The following is an 18,954-nucleotide window of genomic DNA, read 5'->3' on the forward strand; positions in this document are numbered from 1 at the left end:
AGTCCGACCCAGAACTGTCAGCCCAATGCCCTCAAAGAGTTTGACAGGAAAAGGAAAGAAAAGAAAAAACAACCTTGCAGACTCTTAGATGAAGAAATCACCTGTACCCGTGCATTAAGGAGAACAGTGAGGTACAATCCACAGGCCAATGAGTGAATGTGGATAGAGCCAACCATAGAGATATCTCCTCCTAGAAAGATGGAGTAAAGTGAAGCCTAATGTCCTTCTTAATGACCAACTTTTGGGTAATGTTAATTTTAGGGAGAAAGTTTAGATTGCATTTAAATGGTTATCAGCCGGTATGAGTATGCTAGCGTTTTAAAGATCGTGATAACTGTTTTCCAGGTTATGGTGATGCCTCATTCAATTCAGTGAATTCAACTCAGTGAAAAGCATTCTGTTTATTCATCCAGATTTGGGTAAGTACGAATGTCAGAACGTTTATACTTTGTTGAATGCTTGTTTTACTTAACTTTCCCCTCACAAGAATGATTTAGATGATAATCTTACCTGTGTTTCTCTGGTAAGATCATTGATTCTGAGAGAGGTTAACTTGTTCAAAGTGAAGTAGCTGATAAATGCTATAGCTGGGTTTTGTCCAGCTTCAAGTCCTAGAGAGTTCGTCAGTGTATTATACATTGTCCCTGTAAAAGGCGGTAGAGGAATGTTGTAAAAATTCTAGTCCAACGGTATGGTTTTTCACTTACAGTATTGTTCATATTTTTTCAAAATATAAGCACTTTAAAATATTCTTCTTGAACTTGGTTCCATTGCCCTTCTGCCAGGGGCTGTTTATAAAAGGACAGTTTAATTAAAGGACACTTTGAGGAGACCACAGTTGCCTCTGTTAATACCACCCTCTCAGTGTAGGAGCAACTAAAATATTTCTAATTTCTTTTGATAAATAAGTAGTGTTTAATATCAAGAAATGTATTATATATTCCATAGCATAACACAACATAAAATTTCTTTCAGTTTAAAGATAATCCAATTTCCCTTATTTCACAGATGAAGAGGTAGACCTAGACATGAACTTCCTAGCCACAAAGCTTATTGGTGGCCAAGCCAGAACTGATCCTGGACCCCTGTACTCCAGTCTCATGATTGTCCCAGTGTTCCATTCCAAGGGCATTAATACTTTCATTCTACATCACTTCCTAGAGTGGTGAGACCCATAAATGTAAATATATGTTTAAAATACATATTTATACATATAAATGTTACCATGTACTTTTATTTTTCTCCCAACTTCACCCTTCTTTATGTATTTCATGTGTCTTTCTTGTTTTCTACAATTAAGACTTAAACTTTCCCTGTTCTTTCATTCACATCTATGCATGGGACAGTTCTGACAAAACATTAAGTCTTCTTTAATTATTTAATGATTGATTAATCCTCTTTGAGATGAATTTGCATGCATTTATGATTTTAAATTCCTCAGTATGTCATTTTTATTATTTCCTATCTATTTATTTTTCATTGGTAGACTTCCATCAAACTCAGAGGTCATCTTGTGCTGAAACACACTGAAAGCCATATTCCAAAAGCAACTAGGACACCATAGAATTTGGTTCTGTTAATAGCTCATTTGACATTGCTGAAAGTTACTCAATCTAAATTTCCATTCCCATATGCCAACATGCCTCCCAATGATCAAAAGTAATGAAACTGCAGTAAATAACAGAAATGCTTGACTTAAAACCCAAGGGGGTGCCTCTATCTTCATTCTGAGTCCTTGAACTTGGTGCTAGGGAGTGGAGACTTGGTGGGAAAGGAGAGACCCATAGGAAGTGGTCGACAGAGAATGTATTAGGGTGAGATGATATGAAAAAGAAGGATATTAAAGAGACTCCAGACCTTACTAGGGATTTGCATTGACTTGGGTTCCTAAGTAATTTATATACTAAGCAATGTATAAAGATAGAATTTTGTCTTTCGGAATTCCCAGATTGAAGGGCAGGTGAACCAACTCTATAACTACCAAGTGCAAATCATTCTACCTAAGGGAAAGTGTGTGTGTGTGTGTGTGTGTGTGTGTGTGTGTGAGAGAGAGAGAGAGAGAGAGAGAGAGTGTTTCACATAAATAACATTCTTTCTTGATTCATTTAACTGCTTTGTACTCAAAAGAACATAAGATGGCTATGGCTTATGGAAATTCACAGACTATATACAACATAAGATATTATGAATGCACAAGAACAAGACTAGACAACAGAAGACATTTAAAATGAAGCTAGGAATGAAGCATATATAAAATGCATATCATACAAAAAAGCATACATTTGACGTAGGTGGGTCAGTAGAACTCTGGTGTCAAAGTGTTTTGACATTTACTACCTCTGTGACTTTAGACAAATTTTTTTCCTCTTGTTTAGACAACTTCGACATGATTTTGTATGTGCTATGTTTTCAAACACTTACAAAATGTTGTCACTGCCCTCTAGGATCTGGCAGTCTGGATGGGAAAACAAGATTTACTCAATTGAAACAATTAAAATTGACCCTTCTAAATGTATCTTCACACATGTTCCATCTCATTCAAACTTCCATTTATCCCTCTTTGCTTCTGGTTTAGCCAACCTGATGTCTGTACTCCTTTCCATACCATCTTGTGGAGGGTAACTAGTAATAACAAGAAAGTTCTGATTTGTTACTTTTTACTGAAGGCAATCCTTCAGATGAATATCAGGTTCTGAGTATTCCTATTATCGCTGATTGGAGGGCATCTTCGCCACTTTTGGCAGTAACCATTTGTTGTGTGTTTGTTGTTGTTGTTGTTGTTGTTATTTTTCTTTTGACCAAAGTCTTGTCATGTTCCAGTTTTTGTTTTTTGTTTTTTCCCTCCCAGATCCTCCCTACATCTACCTCATCCAGTGCCCTCGGCATTGTGTCCCTCTATTACAGCCTTTGTCATTTCTGTCACTCTGAATGGCTGCTTTTGCTCTCACCCCTTGAGGTTTTACTCTCATTTAACTTTGACACATATCTTCATTATCTCCCTGAGAGGAACTCCAGGGGCCTAGAATGAACTGCTGAAAGTGCCTCATACAGTTTCCCAGAGGTGGTAGCAATTGGGTGATGCAAATTTTACAGAGTTGGGAATTGTTAGATCTTGAAGGAGCACAGCTGTGAAGCGCTCTGGGCACTCACTATTGAGAAGGAAGCCAGTGCTGGGATGGACCAGGACTGGGAGAAGTTAAGTCTACCCCCGGGGGTTCCAAGTGGGAACAGAATGGCTTCCTAAGGCCCACTGCTCAAAAATGAGTAATAATTTTAACTGACAAAATATGAAGCTTGAGTCTAAGGGTACTCTATCCAAGAGGATGAGGCTATAGAAATTTCCTGGAAGGAGTTGGGTTTTAGTTATTACTCAAGATATTGATGAATATAACACAGATCAGGTCTCCTGGGGCACTGAGGGTAATGATCAGTCTCTACTTAAATAGCTATCTGCGAGAATCCTGTTTTTTAAAACCGTCTGGAAATGAATCCACATTAGCACAGCTGTGTTCTATTGCCAGGAAAGTTCCTATTTAAATATTTTAGATAATAAGTTCATAAATTTTTAAATGTATGTTTTACCTTTTTTAAAGAGAAGTTACTGAAAATAATTCAGATTTTTATTGAATTGTCAAAGTCATTATAACAAAATACTTAATGTTACATTTTTAATCATGGTATTATGGGAAATTTTTAAAGTAAGTAGGGCTATCTAAATCTATCAATGATTCCAACTCACAGTGATTCTTAGCTTCTTACAAAACTATTTTTATTGTTTTACTGTCATATTTCTGTCATAATAATACCACATAAATGTTTATGTGTATATGAGTATATATATAATATATAGGGACATATATACACTTTAAATGCTTTTGTCAGTTTGTAAAAATAGATGTGTCATCAATTTTGAGGGTCTTTAAATCTCCAAAAGTCTGTGTTTTTTGTTTAAAGTTATAATTCCGGCAGCCCCGGTGGTGCAGCGGTTTGGCGCCGCCTGCAGCCTGGGGTGTGATCCTGGACACCCAGGATCGAGTCCCACATCGGGCCCCCTGCGTGAAGCCTGCTTCTCCCTCTGTCTGTGTCTCTGCCCCTCTCTCTCTGTGTCTATGAATAAATAAATAAAATCTTTTAAAAAAAAGTTATAATTCTAAGTTTATATAGTCCAAGTAGGTTTGTTTGTTTGTTTTTCTTTACTTAATGGCCAGAAGTTCAGGCCATTCAGTACCTGGAGGGTGGGTGGAGTGTGCACTGAGAAACTGTTATCACCCACCTTATCACTGTCAATAGCAAGTCCAAATGCAGATTCTCTTCCTAGTCTTGGGAAAATAGATACAGTTGAGGAAGAATGCCACTTTCCTGAAAAAAAACAATGCTGATTATGATTTTCACAGCATGGCAGGTAATCCAATACCATGGCATGGTGACAGTGATTTTCCTGAGGCTCTAGAATTTGTGCCCTTGCGCCATCCCACTTAACAACTCCTTGAGCACTGAATGACATTGGAGTGTGATATAAAACCTGTCTGAGTGTCTCAATCTCATGTTTGTTTTAGGATTGAACATTAAGAATTAGAGACCTCCTGAGAGATGTTGGCTCTTGTTTTGCTTGTACTCTAAGGTGGGAATTCAAAGACCTATGTCTGAAGTCAGCAGTGGAACAGGAACAGATAAACATCAAACACAATGGGAATGGCAAGTGTAGATTCAAAGAGTCATGCCAAGGATAAATACTGGCTGTCTAAAAAGGGGGAATTCCACAAACTAAGTGGAAATGTGCCACAATCAGCATTAGGAAATAGGATACGAAATCAGAAAGCTGGATGGAGTATGAGACTCAAGAAGTTAAGAGGAAGCTATCACGTAGGATTTCCTTAGAGTCTGACTAGTGGGAGCAGTCTTAAACCTGTCCCTTCTCCATTCATGTCATAGGCTCTCCTTGAAGCCTGGTTCAAATACAGTTCCATGTGGAATTTTTCAAACATCAGTAGATAATAGCCTCTCCTGGAAGCCTCATTCAACACATAAATGCCTCTGTCCAAACCCTGATGTATAGATGAGAAAAAGTACTTCTACTGGTTTACAATCTTTTTGTGTAAAGGGCCAATAGTAAATATTTTAGGCTCTGTGGGCCATATGGTCTTTGTCATAATTACTCATCTCTGCTGTTGTAGCATGAGAACAGCCATATACAATATGTAAATAAGTGAATGTGGCTGTGTCCTAATACTTTTTTTTTCTTTCTTTACAAAACAGGTGGCATGACAGATTTGGCCTGTGGAATGTGGTTTCCTGACCCCTGGTTTAGAGCAATGTTATTCCTTCCCCCAACATAATAACCTAATGCATCTTGAAAAGAAAATTAGCAAAACACAGGCCTTCAAAATAGAAAGCCAGATGTTTCTCTTAATCACCTACAGTTTTGCAGATGTTATTGCTGGTGTTCAATATCTCTGTGTACCCAGGTTGCTGGGATGTGGATGTACAAACAGTGGCAGCAAATATAGTTTCTTTTGGAAGCTACAGGAAAGGGATCTCATTTCCCTAGGTAACTCACTCACTGGCCTAATCTCATGTCAGAAATTCCACCTTTAGTAGATCAGTACAATTCACAGCACTGATAGGTTTCCTGATACTGTATGCAAAGAAGAGAATAATTGTTCTGACCTTCAAGGGGCAAGAAAAGCAAATTTCCTTTTGACAACTTAAATACTCCTGAGAAGGTAAGCAGTACTTGTCTACAGGAAAAATGGGTTGAAGACAGAGCTAGGGAGATTATTTTAAGTTAGCATTAATAGCTAAGTGCAATTGTTTATAAAATTCTTGTGTGTGTGTGTGTGTGTGTGTGCATGTGCATGTCTGTGTATGCGGCTCTGCTCACACATAGGTGTGTGTGTGTGTGCGTGTATCTGTATTATGTAAGATGTGATTGGGAAGGCAGTGGTGGAATGTATTAAAGAAATGGGAAGCACTGAAATGAAACATTTCCAAAGGCATTTTAGTCAAAACCCAGATCCTCCATTAGTTCATCTTTCTCCTCCTGGTGGGGTCTAATCAGTTTCTTGATTAGCATTTGAAGTCACGAGGATGGCAAGTTGCTTTTACATGACTCTCAGGGGTTCACCAGATCATCTCAGAAAGCCAGCTCTCTACAGCCACATGGCAGTCTGTGGGCCCTGGGTTCCTGTGAATGTGCCATAGTCAAATGTAGAAAGGGACAAAGCAGATATTTGCTTTGGGGGACTCTTTCCTGTGACTTCTCCTCCATGCCCCTCTTGAGCTTTCTACATTTTTGCCTCCTTTGCACATTGGCCCTAGACCTGCCCAAAACTCCCAGCCCTTTCCCAAGTCCCTCATTTTTCACCAAAATGTCAAATCAGTTTGCCTTTCATAGAAGGATATTGTGTCCTAAGATGGTACGTGACTTCTGGGAACAGCTTGATAACCTGATTGAAGATAATACCTTTTCAAGTTATTTGCATTTTTTTCAGTTAAAATATTTGCATTTTATTGGGGGTTTTATACTCTTTCCTCATAAGACTTTACTAATTGAAAATTTCATTAAGAGATGGTCTCAAACACCTCTGCTGGAAAGGTTTTGAATCAGAATGCTATAGTTAATTGAATGTCAGGAGATCTGCATTTTTGTCATGTCTCAAATTACTAAATTAGTTATAAAACTATGTTCCCATTATGCATCTCAGTTTTCACATTCTCTAAAATTACAGTTTGGAATTACCTGATTACTGCTTAAAACTCCAGGATAAGCTAATTTACACTAAAGTATTAATGACTGACAGTAGTTTAATTAGTTAGCTATCCAGGTACAGCAGAATTTTGAAAGCTTTTAGATCTCAAAGGATCTTAGTACTCTCATTTTAGATACCATTAACAGTGTAGAGAGCTTTCCAGTTTCCTTCAAATCATACCAGTAGGCTGCAGTTACAATTGAGGCAGACAGAAAAATGGCCAGAAAGTTGTGTTTTGTTAAGCATAGATGCTTTCTATGATTTCTGAGAAGATTTGGAATAGGAAAGGACCTTGAACCAATGTGGAATAATCAGGCATGTCTCTTTTTAAATTTCACATGTAGTATCAGAAACACTGTAAATCTTCCACATTTATTTATTTTTAAAGATTTTATTTATTTATTTGAGAGAGAGTGTGAAAGCAAGAGAGATCACAGAGGGAGAGAGAGAAGCAGACTCGCTGCTGAGCAGAGAGTCTGATGCCAGGGCTTGATCCTAGGACCCTGAGATCATGACCTGAGCGGAAGGTAAATGCTTAACTGACTGAGCCACTCAGGCACCCCTAAATCTTCTGTATTTAATAGGACTTTTCTCTTAGATAGCTCTTTATTTCCTCTGAGATGAAATGTATAATTCTTAATGTGTTATTCAGATTCATTACACTTGATGCCTTTTTGAAAATTAATAAAAGGAAAGCTCATTTAAAATGGAGTCAAGAGGCCCCAGCAGAGGGAGCTCTCAAGCCCCACCATGCTGCCAGCTGCAGACCCCAACAGGAAGACAGGTACCTTGTACTCCCAGTAGGAAGAAGAAAGATTTTCTCCGTGCTCAGCAACAGCCCAGCCAATGAGAGACTGTCCCAGCTCAGCCAATGAAAAGCCACTGAACTCCTAACCCCCAGTTTATACCAAGAGACTTTTTGTTTATGACAGCTGCTCCGAAATTCCCCTTTCCTCTCTAAAGGAGCATTCCTGTTCTTTGTTCTCCTGACTTGCCTATGGTTTTACCATAGCTTGCATGTCCTAAACTGCCATTCTTTGCTATTTCCCCAAAGAAACACATTTTGCTGGCAAACTAACCAACTGTTTTATTTTTAAGGTTAATATATTCATTCAATAGCTGGTAATGACCACACTGTTGCAGGTGCTAAGTCCCTGCACCAGGGAACAAAGTCTATTTAAAGTCCTGACCTCATGGTTTCTGCATTCTGACTAGGACAGGCAAACAATTTACAAATAAAAACTTAACATATGTCACTCATGAAAGTATGTTCCAGAGAAGGATGAAGAAGAAAGCAGAAAGGACTAGACAGTAATGGAAGATGGATACTATTCTAATAGGGAGGTGAGGAAAAGCTGCTCTGAGCAGGGGACATTTGATCAGATGTGAAGGAAATGGGATCTGGGCTAGAGGTTTCCTGGTAGATATGATCTGTTCTCATATACTGTTCTTGACTTTTAATGATCTTCCCTGTGCTGATTTGACTCTTCCTCCCTGTACTGTCACCTCTAGTCACTCATTTTAAGCCATCCTCTTTGTCCAAAGTTCCCTCCTGGTATTTATAGTTGATCCTCATTATTTGCAGGTTCCTTTTTTGCCAGTTCATTTACTTGCTAAAATTATTTATAATTCCCAAATCAATACTCATGGCATTTTTGTGCTCATTCATGGACATGTGCATGCACAAAGTAGGAAAAAAATTTGAGTCACCTGTGCATACATTCCCAGCTGAGGTTGAACAAGGAGATGCTCTGCTTTCTTGTTTTAGCTTTCATTCTGTAAATGAGTGTCCTTGTCATGTTCTATTTAGTGTGACATTTTTAATATTTTTTGCTTTTTTGTTGTTGATTTATCTATTTAAAAGGACCTGCAAGCAGAGTGCTGAGTTACTATCTACTGTTCTTAAGCAAAAAGGCTAGGATGTGCCTCACAGAGAAAATACGAATGCTAGGTAAGCTTTATTCAAGCATGAGTTATAGTGCTGTTAGATCTGAGTTCAATGTTAATGAATTGTCAAAATATATTAAATAAGGTGTTTTTATTTTTAGCTTTTTAGAGGGGACAGAGAGGCAGAGGGAGAGAGAAAATCTTAAGCAGGCTCCACGCCCAGGAGGGAGCCTGACCCAGGGCTCAGTCTCTCAACCCTGAGATCATGACCTGAGCTGAAATCAAGAGTCACATGCTCAACCTACTGAGCCATCCAATGCCCCTAAATAAGGTGTTTTTAAGTAGAAATATACAAAAGACAAGGTTATTCATTGATTAGTTGATGAGAATATTATCAGAGGCTCATAGGAACCTAACCCTGTTTTTACTCTAGGAGCAATGGTTCAGTATTTGTGAATTCAGTGTTCCCGGTGACTCTATAGAACATTAACTACCACAGATATTAAGAATCAACTGTAACTTCTAGATCTTGCCTTTGAAGATATTTATTTTGGAGTACTTTATATTTTAGTGCCCAATTATATTGTGATTAGTACTGCACAGTATATGCTTTTAAGTTCTCTAATTATTTTGCGTATTTTTTTCCCCTGATCTATCCCCTTTGGCTAGCTCTCGATCAATGAGCATCTACTGTGTGCCCAAAATGGGTGTGGGATTTTCATTGTAACAGCCCTGAAAAGTAAGCATTAGGAGGCCCATTTTGCAAGTTAAAACCCTGAGGCCTGACAGGTTCTGAGATTTGCCCAAAGTCACCCCACAAATAAAGCCGAGGAATCTGGATCTCTTCCAAGGCTTGACTGGCTCTGAACCTTTTATGTTTTGTGCAGTTCTGGGTCCTTGATAGAAACTCAGGATGCTGAACAGAATGTTACAAAAAAAAAGACAAAAGAGGGAGGGGAAGTCAAGGACAATCCATGCTTTGTGTTGGTTGGTAACAAAGCTATTTTTCTCTCTGGAAGAAAGAGATGAAAGTTCTGATATTCAAATGCTCCCTCACCAGGCACCCTTCAGAATTCCCATCCATCAGCTGGCAAATGGACACATTTTAACAAGCACAATCTCAACCAAGCGAGTTCTGGCAACAAAATATGCCTCCACTAATGATATTCAATTGTTCTAAGAAGACAAAATGGTCTGAAGTGTAATGAGATGCCAAACACACAAACGCACAAAACAGGCTGCTCATATTTAAGTCCTTATGTTTCTTGAAGTGAAAACTCATTTTAAGAAGATTATGGTGCATATATTATAAAGTGAGATGATATTCCACATTCATGCCCCACTGGGGCCCTGACTGTATTAAAAAAAATGAAAACAAAACCAACAACATTTTGTTCCCACGCAAGTACTTCGCTAATAGGACATGTGACGTGGTAGTCATTTGTTTGGGTTATTTTTATTGCAGGCGTTATGGATGAATTCACTCTTTTGATACACAAAGCGTTCAGGAAACTTTTCAATCCAGCTCCTGCAAGTGGGAATATCCTACAAACAAGGGGTGGCAGGTCAGGGCCATGGGAATAGAATTCTAGTTGATGAGGTGGGATGAGAGAGAGGGAAGGGAATAGATTTTCCAGCGATGTGTCCCCATCCCCACCTCTGGTGAGAACAAAGTAATGCCTATGGAGGCAACAGCCAGATTTTTATCCTTGACCAAATTCTATTCAACTTGTTTATCGGTGGCAAAGATCCATGGTTTCAAACATTTTATTATAAGTGAAAGCCTTTGTTGTGATGAAATCCCTCTGAGAAATGTAAATAAGTAAAACATATGAAACAGAAATAATATGTTGAAGTGAGGGGGTTGTTTTCCAAACACTTTCCGTCCCCCTGTTTTTTTAGTAGCAGCTCTGAGGGGGCTTCTGGAAATCCCTCAGACTCCAAGAAACTGTGAAAAGCACTGATCTAGATGAATTGAGATATTTCAATGTCTAGGAGAAATGAATGGAATGGTTAAGGAAAGGGTATGTCAGGGCAAAAGAAAATACTCTGTTTCAACGAGACAGCGAAGAAATGGGGATGGTGGGCTAATTATAATTGTAGAGGTTATTGAAATTAATAATTTTAGGAAGCACTCACCACTCCCAGGGCTGATGAAGGGAAAGGAAGGAATTGGGGGTTTCAGAGTCTAAGAATACTAAGCAAAGGCCACATGATCAGTATGGGTACCATAAAGAGGGCATTAGGGGTGCAACCAGGGTGGCAGCCACTTCCTGAGATGCACCTAGATGTACAGATAGCAAGGAAGAAATGCTGCTTCTTCCCTACTCCTGTGTCTGACCCCACTAGTATCTCCTATTGGTTAAACCTACCAGGAAACCTGCTGGAAAAACAGACTCCCAGGGCCTGGCATTTCTGAGCAGAGTTCAGAAGGGCAGGCATGAGATTGAGAGATAGGTCGATAACTGGCTCAGTCCATTTATCAGGCTATTCAGCATCCACCCATACCCTTCTCATATTTACAATTCCTGTACCACAGCAATGGCAATGGCATGGTTCTGCTTAATACAAGGTAATTGTCCTTGGTACATAGGAAGATGCACATGGTCTCTTCCAAAGGGATGACACCAAGTTTCATTGATCATTCCCTGCCTCTGTCCCTGAGTGATATTAGCTCTTACTCATTTCATATGTGAAGCCCATCTGGGTATTATGTAACATAAGGCAAAATTTAAACTATCATCCATGTTCTATATAAAATAATAAGAGAAGATGACAAAAGTTTATGTGTGTGTAACAAAAGTTACAAGTAGGGAAGAGAACATTTCATTCCAGGTTCCCTTAGCCCTGATCAGTATATCAGTTGGTTGGCGTACTTTACCTTTTGGGATGATTCAGACATTCATTCCTGCTGCAGCTCAGCAATTAGTGGCTTTACTCTTAATAAGGTTCCTTTGGCTTCCTTTAGTCATTTATGATATTTTTTTTACTTGAATTTCTTAGACGTAACCGGGGAATCCCCTGGGTCCCAAACACAGTCTTCCCTGGCTCCACTGCATAACAATGACCCTATTTCCTTTTCATAATCATTCAATAAATTCCTTTTGAGTTAATGCCTTGAGAAGCCCCAAATGGCCAAAATGGCCAGGTGGCAGTCTCAACTTCCACTTTAAAAGGATTCTTGTTATTCCCTTTGATGGAAGCATTGCTCCTCTGAGAACCAAGAACTCCAAAACACCATAGCTAAAGCTAAAGTTGCTGAAATGGGAAGCAAAATTCTTTGGGTGGCTTATTAGGTACAACAGTGAAAGGAGTGGTCCCGCTTCTACCTCTTCATTTCCAAACTCATGCATTTGGGCTATGGAAGAAATAGTACCACACACTGGTCACTAGTTCAGAGCACATAGCACATTTTGAAAGTGAGTGTGCCATTTCATTTCATCACTTTATATTGGCTAAGCACATCTGGGGGAGGGAATATGGCATAAAACCAGTGAATGTCATGGAATTAGCCCATTGTTGCACTTTCATGTTAAAATGAGTTGTTTGGTTAGAACATGAATTCATGGGTGGTGGTACTGGCAGAAAAATTTCGAGCAGAGAAGAAAAATTCTTATCAAAATAACTTTTTTTTTTTTTTGAGAGCATGCCACTGGTCCCAGTGTTATAGAAAATAATCTAATATAATCAGACTGCCATCAGGTGGCTGAGATGATCCCCTTCAGAACTGATAACCTATTAGGGCCTGTTGGAAGGTTTGGACACTCAACAGTGATAGAAGCAGGATTTTTTTTTTTTTTTTAAGTGAGGTGAGAGCTCATGCTGTTGACCCATATATAACTTTCTATACTTGCTCCAATAGCTATTTGAGTGTGAGTCTATTGAATAAGCATGAGGGTGGCTAGGCAGAGGTTGCCTAACATCCACAGGAATGCTTAATAAAAGGTAAGTTTATGTAATATTTGATAACTTCCTCTGTTCTGGGTACCCTTCAGTAATCAATAACACAGAACAAATATATCCTCTCTTGCTATGCCCATCTTGGGTGAGTCATCCCATGCTGAAGGGATGTAATGTTTATGTAATATTTGATAACTTCCTCTGTTCTGGGTACCCTTCAGTAATCAATAACACAGAACAAATATATCCTCTCTTGCTATGCCCATCTTGGGTGAGTCATCCCATGCCTCATCCCCTGAACTTCTTCCCAAAATTTAATCCTTGAATCTTTTTTCTTTCCAGTTATCTAATCCTTAAACCAAACTGTTATCTGTTGCTTGTGAATCAGTATGAATTCATAGTTCTGGCTGTATATACATCCAGACAAAGTAAATAACTTTATTTTTTTTTATTTTTTCTAAAATATTTATTTATTCATGACAGACACACAGAGAGAGGCAGAGACACAGGCAAAGGGAGAAGCAGGCTCCATGCAGGGAGCCCTATGTGGGACTTGATCCCGGGACTCCAGGATCACGTCCTGGACTGAAGGTGGACACTCAACTGCTGAGCCACCCAGGTGTCCCAAAGTAAATAACTTTATAGACTTCTCAAAGTTAGGCCAATGAGAAGATTTCCTTCCACTGCTGTCTTTCAAGGACATTTCTGATTAGGATTGAAGAGCAATAACAATCACTTAGGACTGAGAACAGTATGTTATGCAGAAATATCTGTAAAACTAAGCCTAAACTCTTTCTTCCTCTGTAACTGGTCATTAAGAGTTTCCCATAAGGCCATAGGAGTTGGTTAAAGGAGTCATGACAGAAAGTGCATTTTGAGGAAATGCCAGAAGAATCTGAGCCTCTCATTTGTGCAATTTACTTGTGCCTTCAGGTGTCTTTAACACCTCTTTCTGTATGTAACACCTCCATTTGATAACAGAGTGCTGCTGCTCATCCCTAAATTTATGATTTAATAGATGAGAAATGCTCAACTCATGATATAACTTGCTGGGTCAGTTTTTGTCCCATCATCAAATATTAAATCTCAATCAGAACCCAATACCAACCTAAGAATTTTTTTCCCCACAAAACTAACAGTATTTTCAGAAGGGAGCATTATTTTCCCCCCAAATCCTAGGGGAACAGAACTATGATTTGTCTGTTGCTGAATCACAGTGACTCCATTCAATACTTGTGTTTGCCACTGTTATTCTGGGTTTCATGGGAAAGGCTGGTTACTAAGGTCTAGGCAGCACAGCAACATCTACCACAACCTGGATCAACTTCAGAACCTACTTACAACTGAACCTGTCAGCTGGTCAGTAAATGGGTTAGAATGAGGTGTAGGTTATCCCAAAAATCCAAAGAAGCCAAACATGCCTTGCTCTAATTTCTTAGTGATAGGCTAAGTAAGGGGAAGCTCTGCTGGACTCCTAGAAATATCACCATGGTGCAAGGTCTACATATTTTTATGGAGTTTATCTCCTAACCTCTGACATATTTGAATGTTATTAAGGCATCTACAATTGTTGATACCTGCTATTCATCAAGGTCAATCTGCATGATGTCATCAAGACACAGCATCAGAATGATGTTCTGTAGGGTATGCTCAAATCCCTGTGAGTTAGTTTTTGACAGAGATCAAGGTTACTCACAGCTGTGGAGCATGTCAGTTGAAGTACATTACTAACCTTTCAGGTACAAGCACCTTGCTTTGGGTGTGTCTTTAGAAATTGGTACATATAGGAAAAAAAAAAACCCAAAATTTGATATATAAATTGCTACATGCCCAATTCCAGGGGATTTTGTTTTGTTTAAGTAAAGATAATAGATCTGGAACATGAGTTGCAATCTGAGCTACTACCTGATTTATTTTTCAAGATCTAGACATCTTTTGCACAGCCAAAAAGTTAGTGATTAAGTAATTTTTAAAAAGATTTTTATTTATTTATTCATGAGAGACACAGCAAGAGAGAGAGGGGCAGAGACATAGGCTGAGGGAGAATCAGGTGCCCTGCAGGGAGCCTGATGTGGGACTCCATCCCGGATCCTGGGATCATGCCCTGGGCCAAAGGCAGACATTCAACGGCTGAGCCACCCAGGCATCCCAGTGATTAAGTAATCAAATAGTTAAGTGGGTGATATGATAGGTTAGAACTCACCACTTTTGCAGATATCAAGTCTCTTAGTACTAAATGTTGTATCAATCAAAGTCCAATTAAGACCATCGAGGAGACATACACATTTCCAAAGATGCTGCTAGAAGCCGAGACAGAAGTAAGAATTTCTTCTTCCCTCTTCCCAACATCTGATCTCTCACTAATGCCTCTTTTTAGGAAAACTAGCAGGATAGTGGTTGGCAAAGGAAACTGGAAAATTTAATTTAGAGACTTGGAGCCTCAGCATTAGAGAGCAGAGAAGTGTCAATGTAGGGCTATAAAAGACTAGATAAATAAGTGGCAGTTACTTTTCACATAATAAATGAGTTTTTGGCACAGACCTTATGATTTTACGTAACTTACAGGTATCTCTGCTTTTCCTTACAGTAACCATACAAAGAGAAAGAGGATGGTAAACATAAGGAAATGTGCCTCAGAAGGCTATGGTTTAATGGGAAAATCTGTAATGCAAGTCCTGGCAACTTTGTATGTTTCCTCAAACCAAAGAGGTTAGGACCGTGTCCAGCTGAAATAAACTGGCGTTAATACCATTTTACTGACATGAAGTCATTAAGATGAGAAACACATAAATATAAATGTGGGGACTCAGGGAGGAGCAGTGTGAGGAGTGATGCAATGGGATCATTTCATTAAAAGATGTGTTGTTTTCGGTGATTGCCTACCCACTAGGAACCATCAGGATGCTATGGCTTAAAATAGAGCACATTCAAACAAAGATTATATTTGGGAAGTGAAACTTGTGTATCATATAAGATATTTAGTTAGGGAAAGATGGGTTCATTTGTATTTAGCCACATATTTTCCCTTTCTATTGCATTTCATTCCCACCTACGTTTTTTTGAGTCCATCTTTAATATTTTGTCTTCTCTAGAATTCTTTATAATGCTTCTTTTAGTGCAGGTATTCATTAATGATTCTCTCAGGGTTTTAAAAAATATTTTATTTATTATTTATTTATTTATTTTAGGAAGAGAGAGACAGCTCATGGTGGTGGGGAGGAGCAGAGGGGAAAGGCAACTTTGTATGTTTGCCTTTCCCCTCTGGGGAGGGGAGGGACGGGGAAAGAATCTGCAGCAGACTCAGCACTGAGCGGAAGCTCCATGAAGGGCTCCACTTTAAGACTCCATTCCATGACCCTGAGATTATGACCTGAGCCGGAACCAAGAGTCAGATGCTCAACTGACTGCATCACCCAGGCACTCCAGATTCTCTTAGTTTTGTTTCATTAGATCTCTCTCTCTCTCTCTCTTTTCTTTTTGCTTTCACTTTTGGAGGACATTTTTATTTGGTGTAGAATCTGTTGATAGGTGTTTTCTTTTGGAACTTCGAGGATATTATGTTATTATCTGGCTTCTGTATCTTCTGCTGAGAAGTCAGGGTTCACTCACTGTTTCTCATTTGAAGGTAGTATCTTTCTTTTTTTCTGGCTGCTTTTTAGGTTTTATTTTTTGGTGTTTAGTTTTCACAGGTTTCACTATGACATATGTAGATGTATTTTCTTTGTAATTTTCTTGCTTAAAGTTTTGTAGAGCTTTTTGAATCTGTGGCTTCAAATTTTCATAAGTTTTGGGAAATTCTTGGGTATAACTTCTTTGTATTTCTTTTACCTCATTCTCATTTCTCTGTAGGGGTTACAATCACACATATGTTACAACTTCTCACTGTGACCCATTTCTCTCTCTCTCTAATAACTTCAATTCAGTTCTCTCTTTGCTATAATTATTTTGCACTATTCTGTCTTTCACTTCATTAACCCTCTCATCAGCTATAATATAGTGGCTGTTAACTTCATTTATTGAACTCTTAATTTTAGATATTGTCATGTTTAATTCTAGAATGCCCATTTTATTCTTTCTTATAGTTTCCAATTCTATGGCAAAATGCTCCATTTTATCATCTATTTTTCTGAACATATTAATCACAATTATTTTAATATTTGTGTTTGATAATTGAAATACCTGGAATAACTGTGGGTCTGTTACTATTGTCTGTTTTTCCTCTTGGTCTAATTTCTTGAAGTACATGGTAAGTTTTGATCAAATGATGGGATTTTTTTTAATTAAAAAAAATTAGGCTCTGGATAATGTTATCTTCTTCCAGAGAGGATGACTCTTTCTTTGGCAGGCAGTAATAGTGAGAGCACATTAGCTCAATTCAGTCATGAGTTGAGCTGACTCAAAGCTGTATTTCAGATTTTGTAATATACTGCTTTTTCCATGGTTATTTTTAAAGTGGTGACTGTCAGTATCAAAATACTGTTATATAAGATATATCACATTACATATGCTGTATCATATAAAATATGTATCCATTATATATATGATGTGTATCTCTATGTATGCATGTAAGTATATGTGTATGTGTATATGTAATATCATCTGGATTAGTTTTCACTGTTATTTAAATTTTTTATCCCAAACTATTTTCCACATAGCACTTGTGAGTAGCAAAGCTTCCTATGCCTAATAATATTTGTACACCTCTAAATTTGCATGGTAGTTTGGGTGAATAGACATTTAGGTTTAAAATTATTTTATAATTTGGAATTTCTGGTTTTATGGCAGGAAGAAGTTGGCATACACAAATGTTAATGTGGAATGAATATAAACTAAAATGTAAGTGATAAAACTTCTTAAGGAAAACAGAGATTACTGCTAATTTAGGGTAAACAAAGATTTAAGACACAAAAGACATCAAACTGGAAAAGATTAATTTAGTAAAAATAGGTTTCATCTATCTATATACCTACCTACATATCTATTTAAATTATACTTTTGTAAAGACAACTTATAGTATATGAAGCTGCAAGCTGTTGTTGAGGAGATTCGTATTACTTATGTCAGAAAGGTACTTGTGTCCTGAATATATATATATATATAGAATTCAAATAATCTAAGATGATAAATAGCCCAGTTAAATGTGTACAGAGGATATGAAAAGACATTTCAAAAAAGAAGATATAAATGTTCAATAACATATAAAATTATGCTCAATAGTCTTAGTCATCAGGGAAATGAAAGTTTACACCACAATGAGATAGTGCTACCAACACATTAGAATGGCTAATATTAAAATTTTTTTTTTTTCAAATTTCACTGAAGATGAAGAGCAAATGGGACTCTTATACACTGCTGGTGACAAATGTCAAATGATAAAACTCTTCCAGATAATTAAGTAGTTTCTTATAAAGGTATACATTTGCTATATGACTCCACAATTTTACTCCTTCATATTTCCCACTCCCCCAAATGAAAGCATATGCCTATCCAAAGACTTGTATATGAATATTCTCAGCAGCTTTATTAATACAAGCTTATTAAGAGGTAAATGGATAAAAAAAATGTGGTATGTCTATTCAATGGATATCTACTCTGTAGAAACAGACTCATAGTGAATATAACAACATAGGTAAATCTCAAAAATACTATTCTGAATAAAAGAAGCCAGACACAAAAGCTTTCCATTTATAAATGTAAATCTAAACTTCAGTGATAGTAAACAGATCAGTGATTGCTTGGAGCCAGGAGTAAGAGATGAGAATGAATTGACAAGTGGTTCAAGACAACTCTTAGACTTATAAAAATGTTCTGTATCTTAATTGTTGTGGTGGTTGCATGTTGAACACATTTGTCAAAACTCATTTTACTATATATACTTAACAAATATTGCATTTTATATTATGTAATTTTACCTCAATAAAGTTAATTTAAATAAAAGGGTTTTTGGCGTATCTACTTTTCATATTTTTCCCGAAGAAAATAACTAGATAGGAACATAAAGATAAATATAAAACTCTATTTATCCCATTATTCCTGTGAGAGATAAACCTAGAAACAGCTTACATGATTAACAATAATGAATTGTTTCGGTAAGTTTGGTATATCCATATAATGCAGTCATTAAAAATGATGATGTAGATTAGATGTATGCTAATTCATATGCAAACATACTCCAAACACTTTTATATTCATTATATAATTTCAGCCTGACAATAATAGCATGAATTTCCAAGTAAGTTATTTGGGTTATAATTGAATGGAGGGAGTTCTTTGATGGGGTATATATGTATATATGCTTCCTTCTTTGCCATGCTGTCTTTCCTGTAATACTCTTCAGTTATATTTGTCATGATCTAATCTGATCTGTTGCCTTAAAGTGGCAAAGAACAGGGTTGAGGACATCTTGTTCATGGTGGTT

At 37.6% G+C, this 18,954-nt stretch overlaps 1 long non-coding RNA gene across 3 annotated transcripts in view; it reads left to right on the forward strand.

Moving 5' to 3' along the window:
• The window catches only part of LOC140594952 (uncharacterized), a 434,463-nt gene that overhangs the window by 382,812 nt on the left and 32,697 nt on the right, over positions 1-18,954 (forward strand). For all 3 annotated transcript variants that reach the window (XR_011996231.1, XR_011996234.1, XR_011996235.1), the window contains one exon: positions 346-419. This is a non-coding gene — a long non-coding RNA (uncharacterized lncRNA). The remainder of the gene's footprint in view (positions 1-345; positions 420-18,954) is intronic.

The sequence above is a fragment of the Vulpes vulpes genome, chromosome 13 (assembly GCF_048418805.1).
Source record: "Vulpes vulpes isolate BD-2025 chromosome 13, VulVul3, whole genome shotgun sequence".
Taxonomy (NCBI): domain Eukaryota; kingdom Metazoa; phylum Chordata; class Mammalia; order Carnivora; family Canidae; genus Vulpes; species Vulpes vulpes.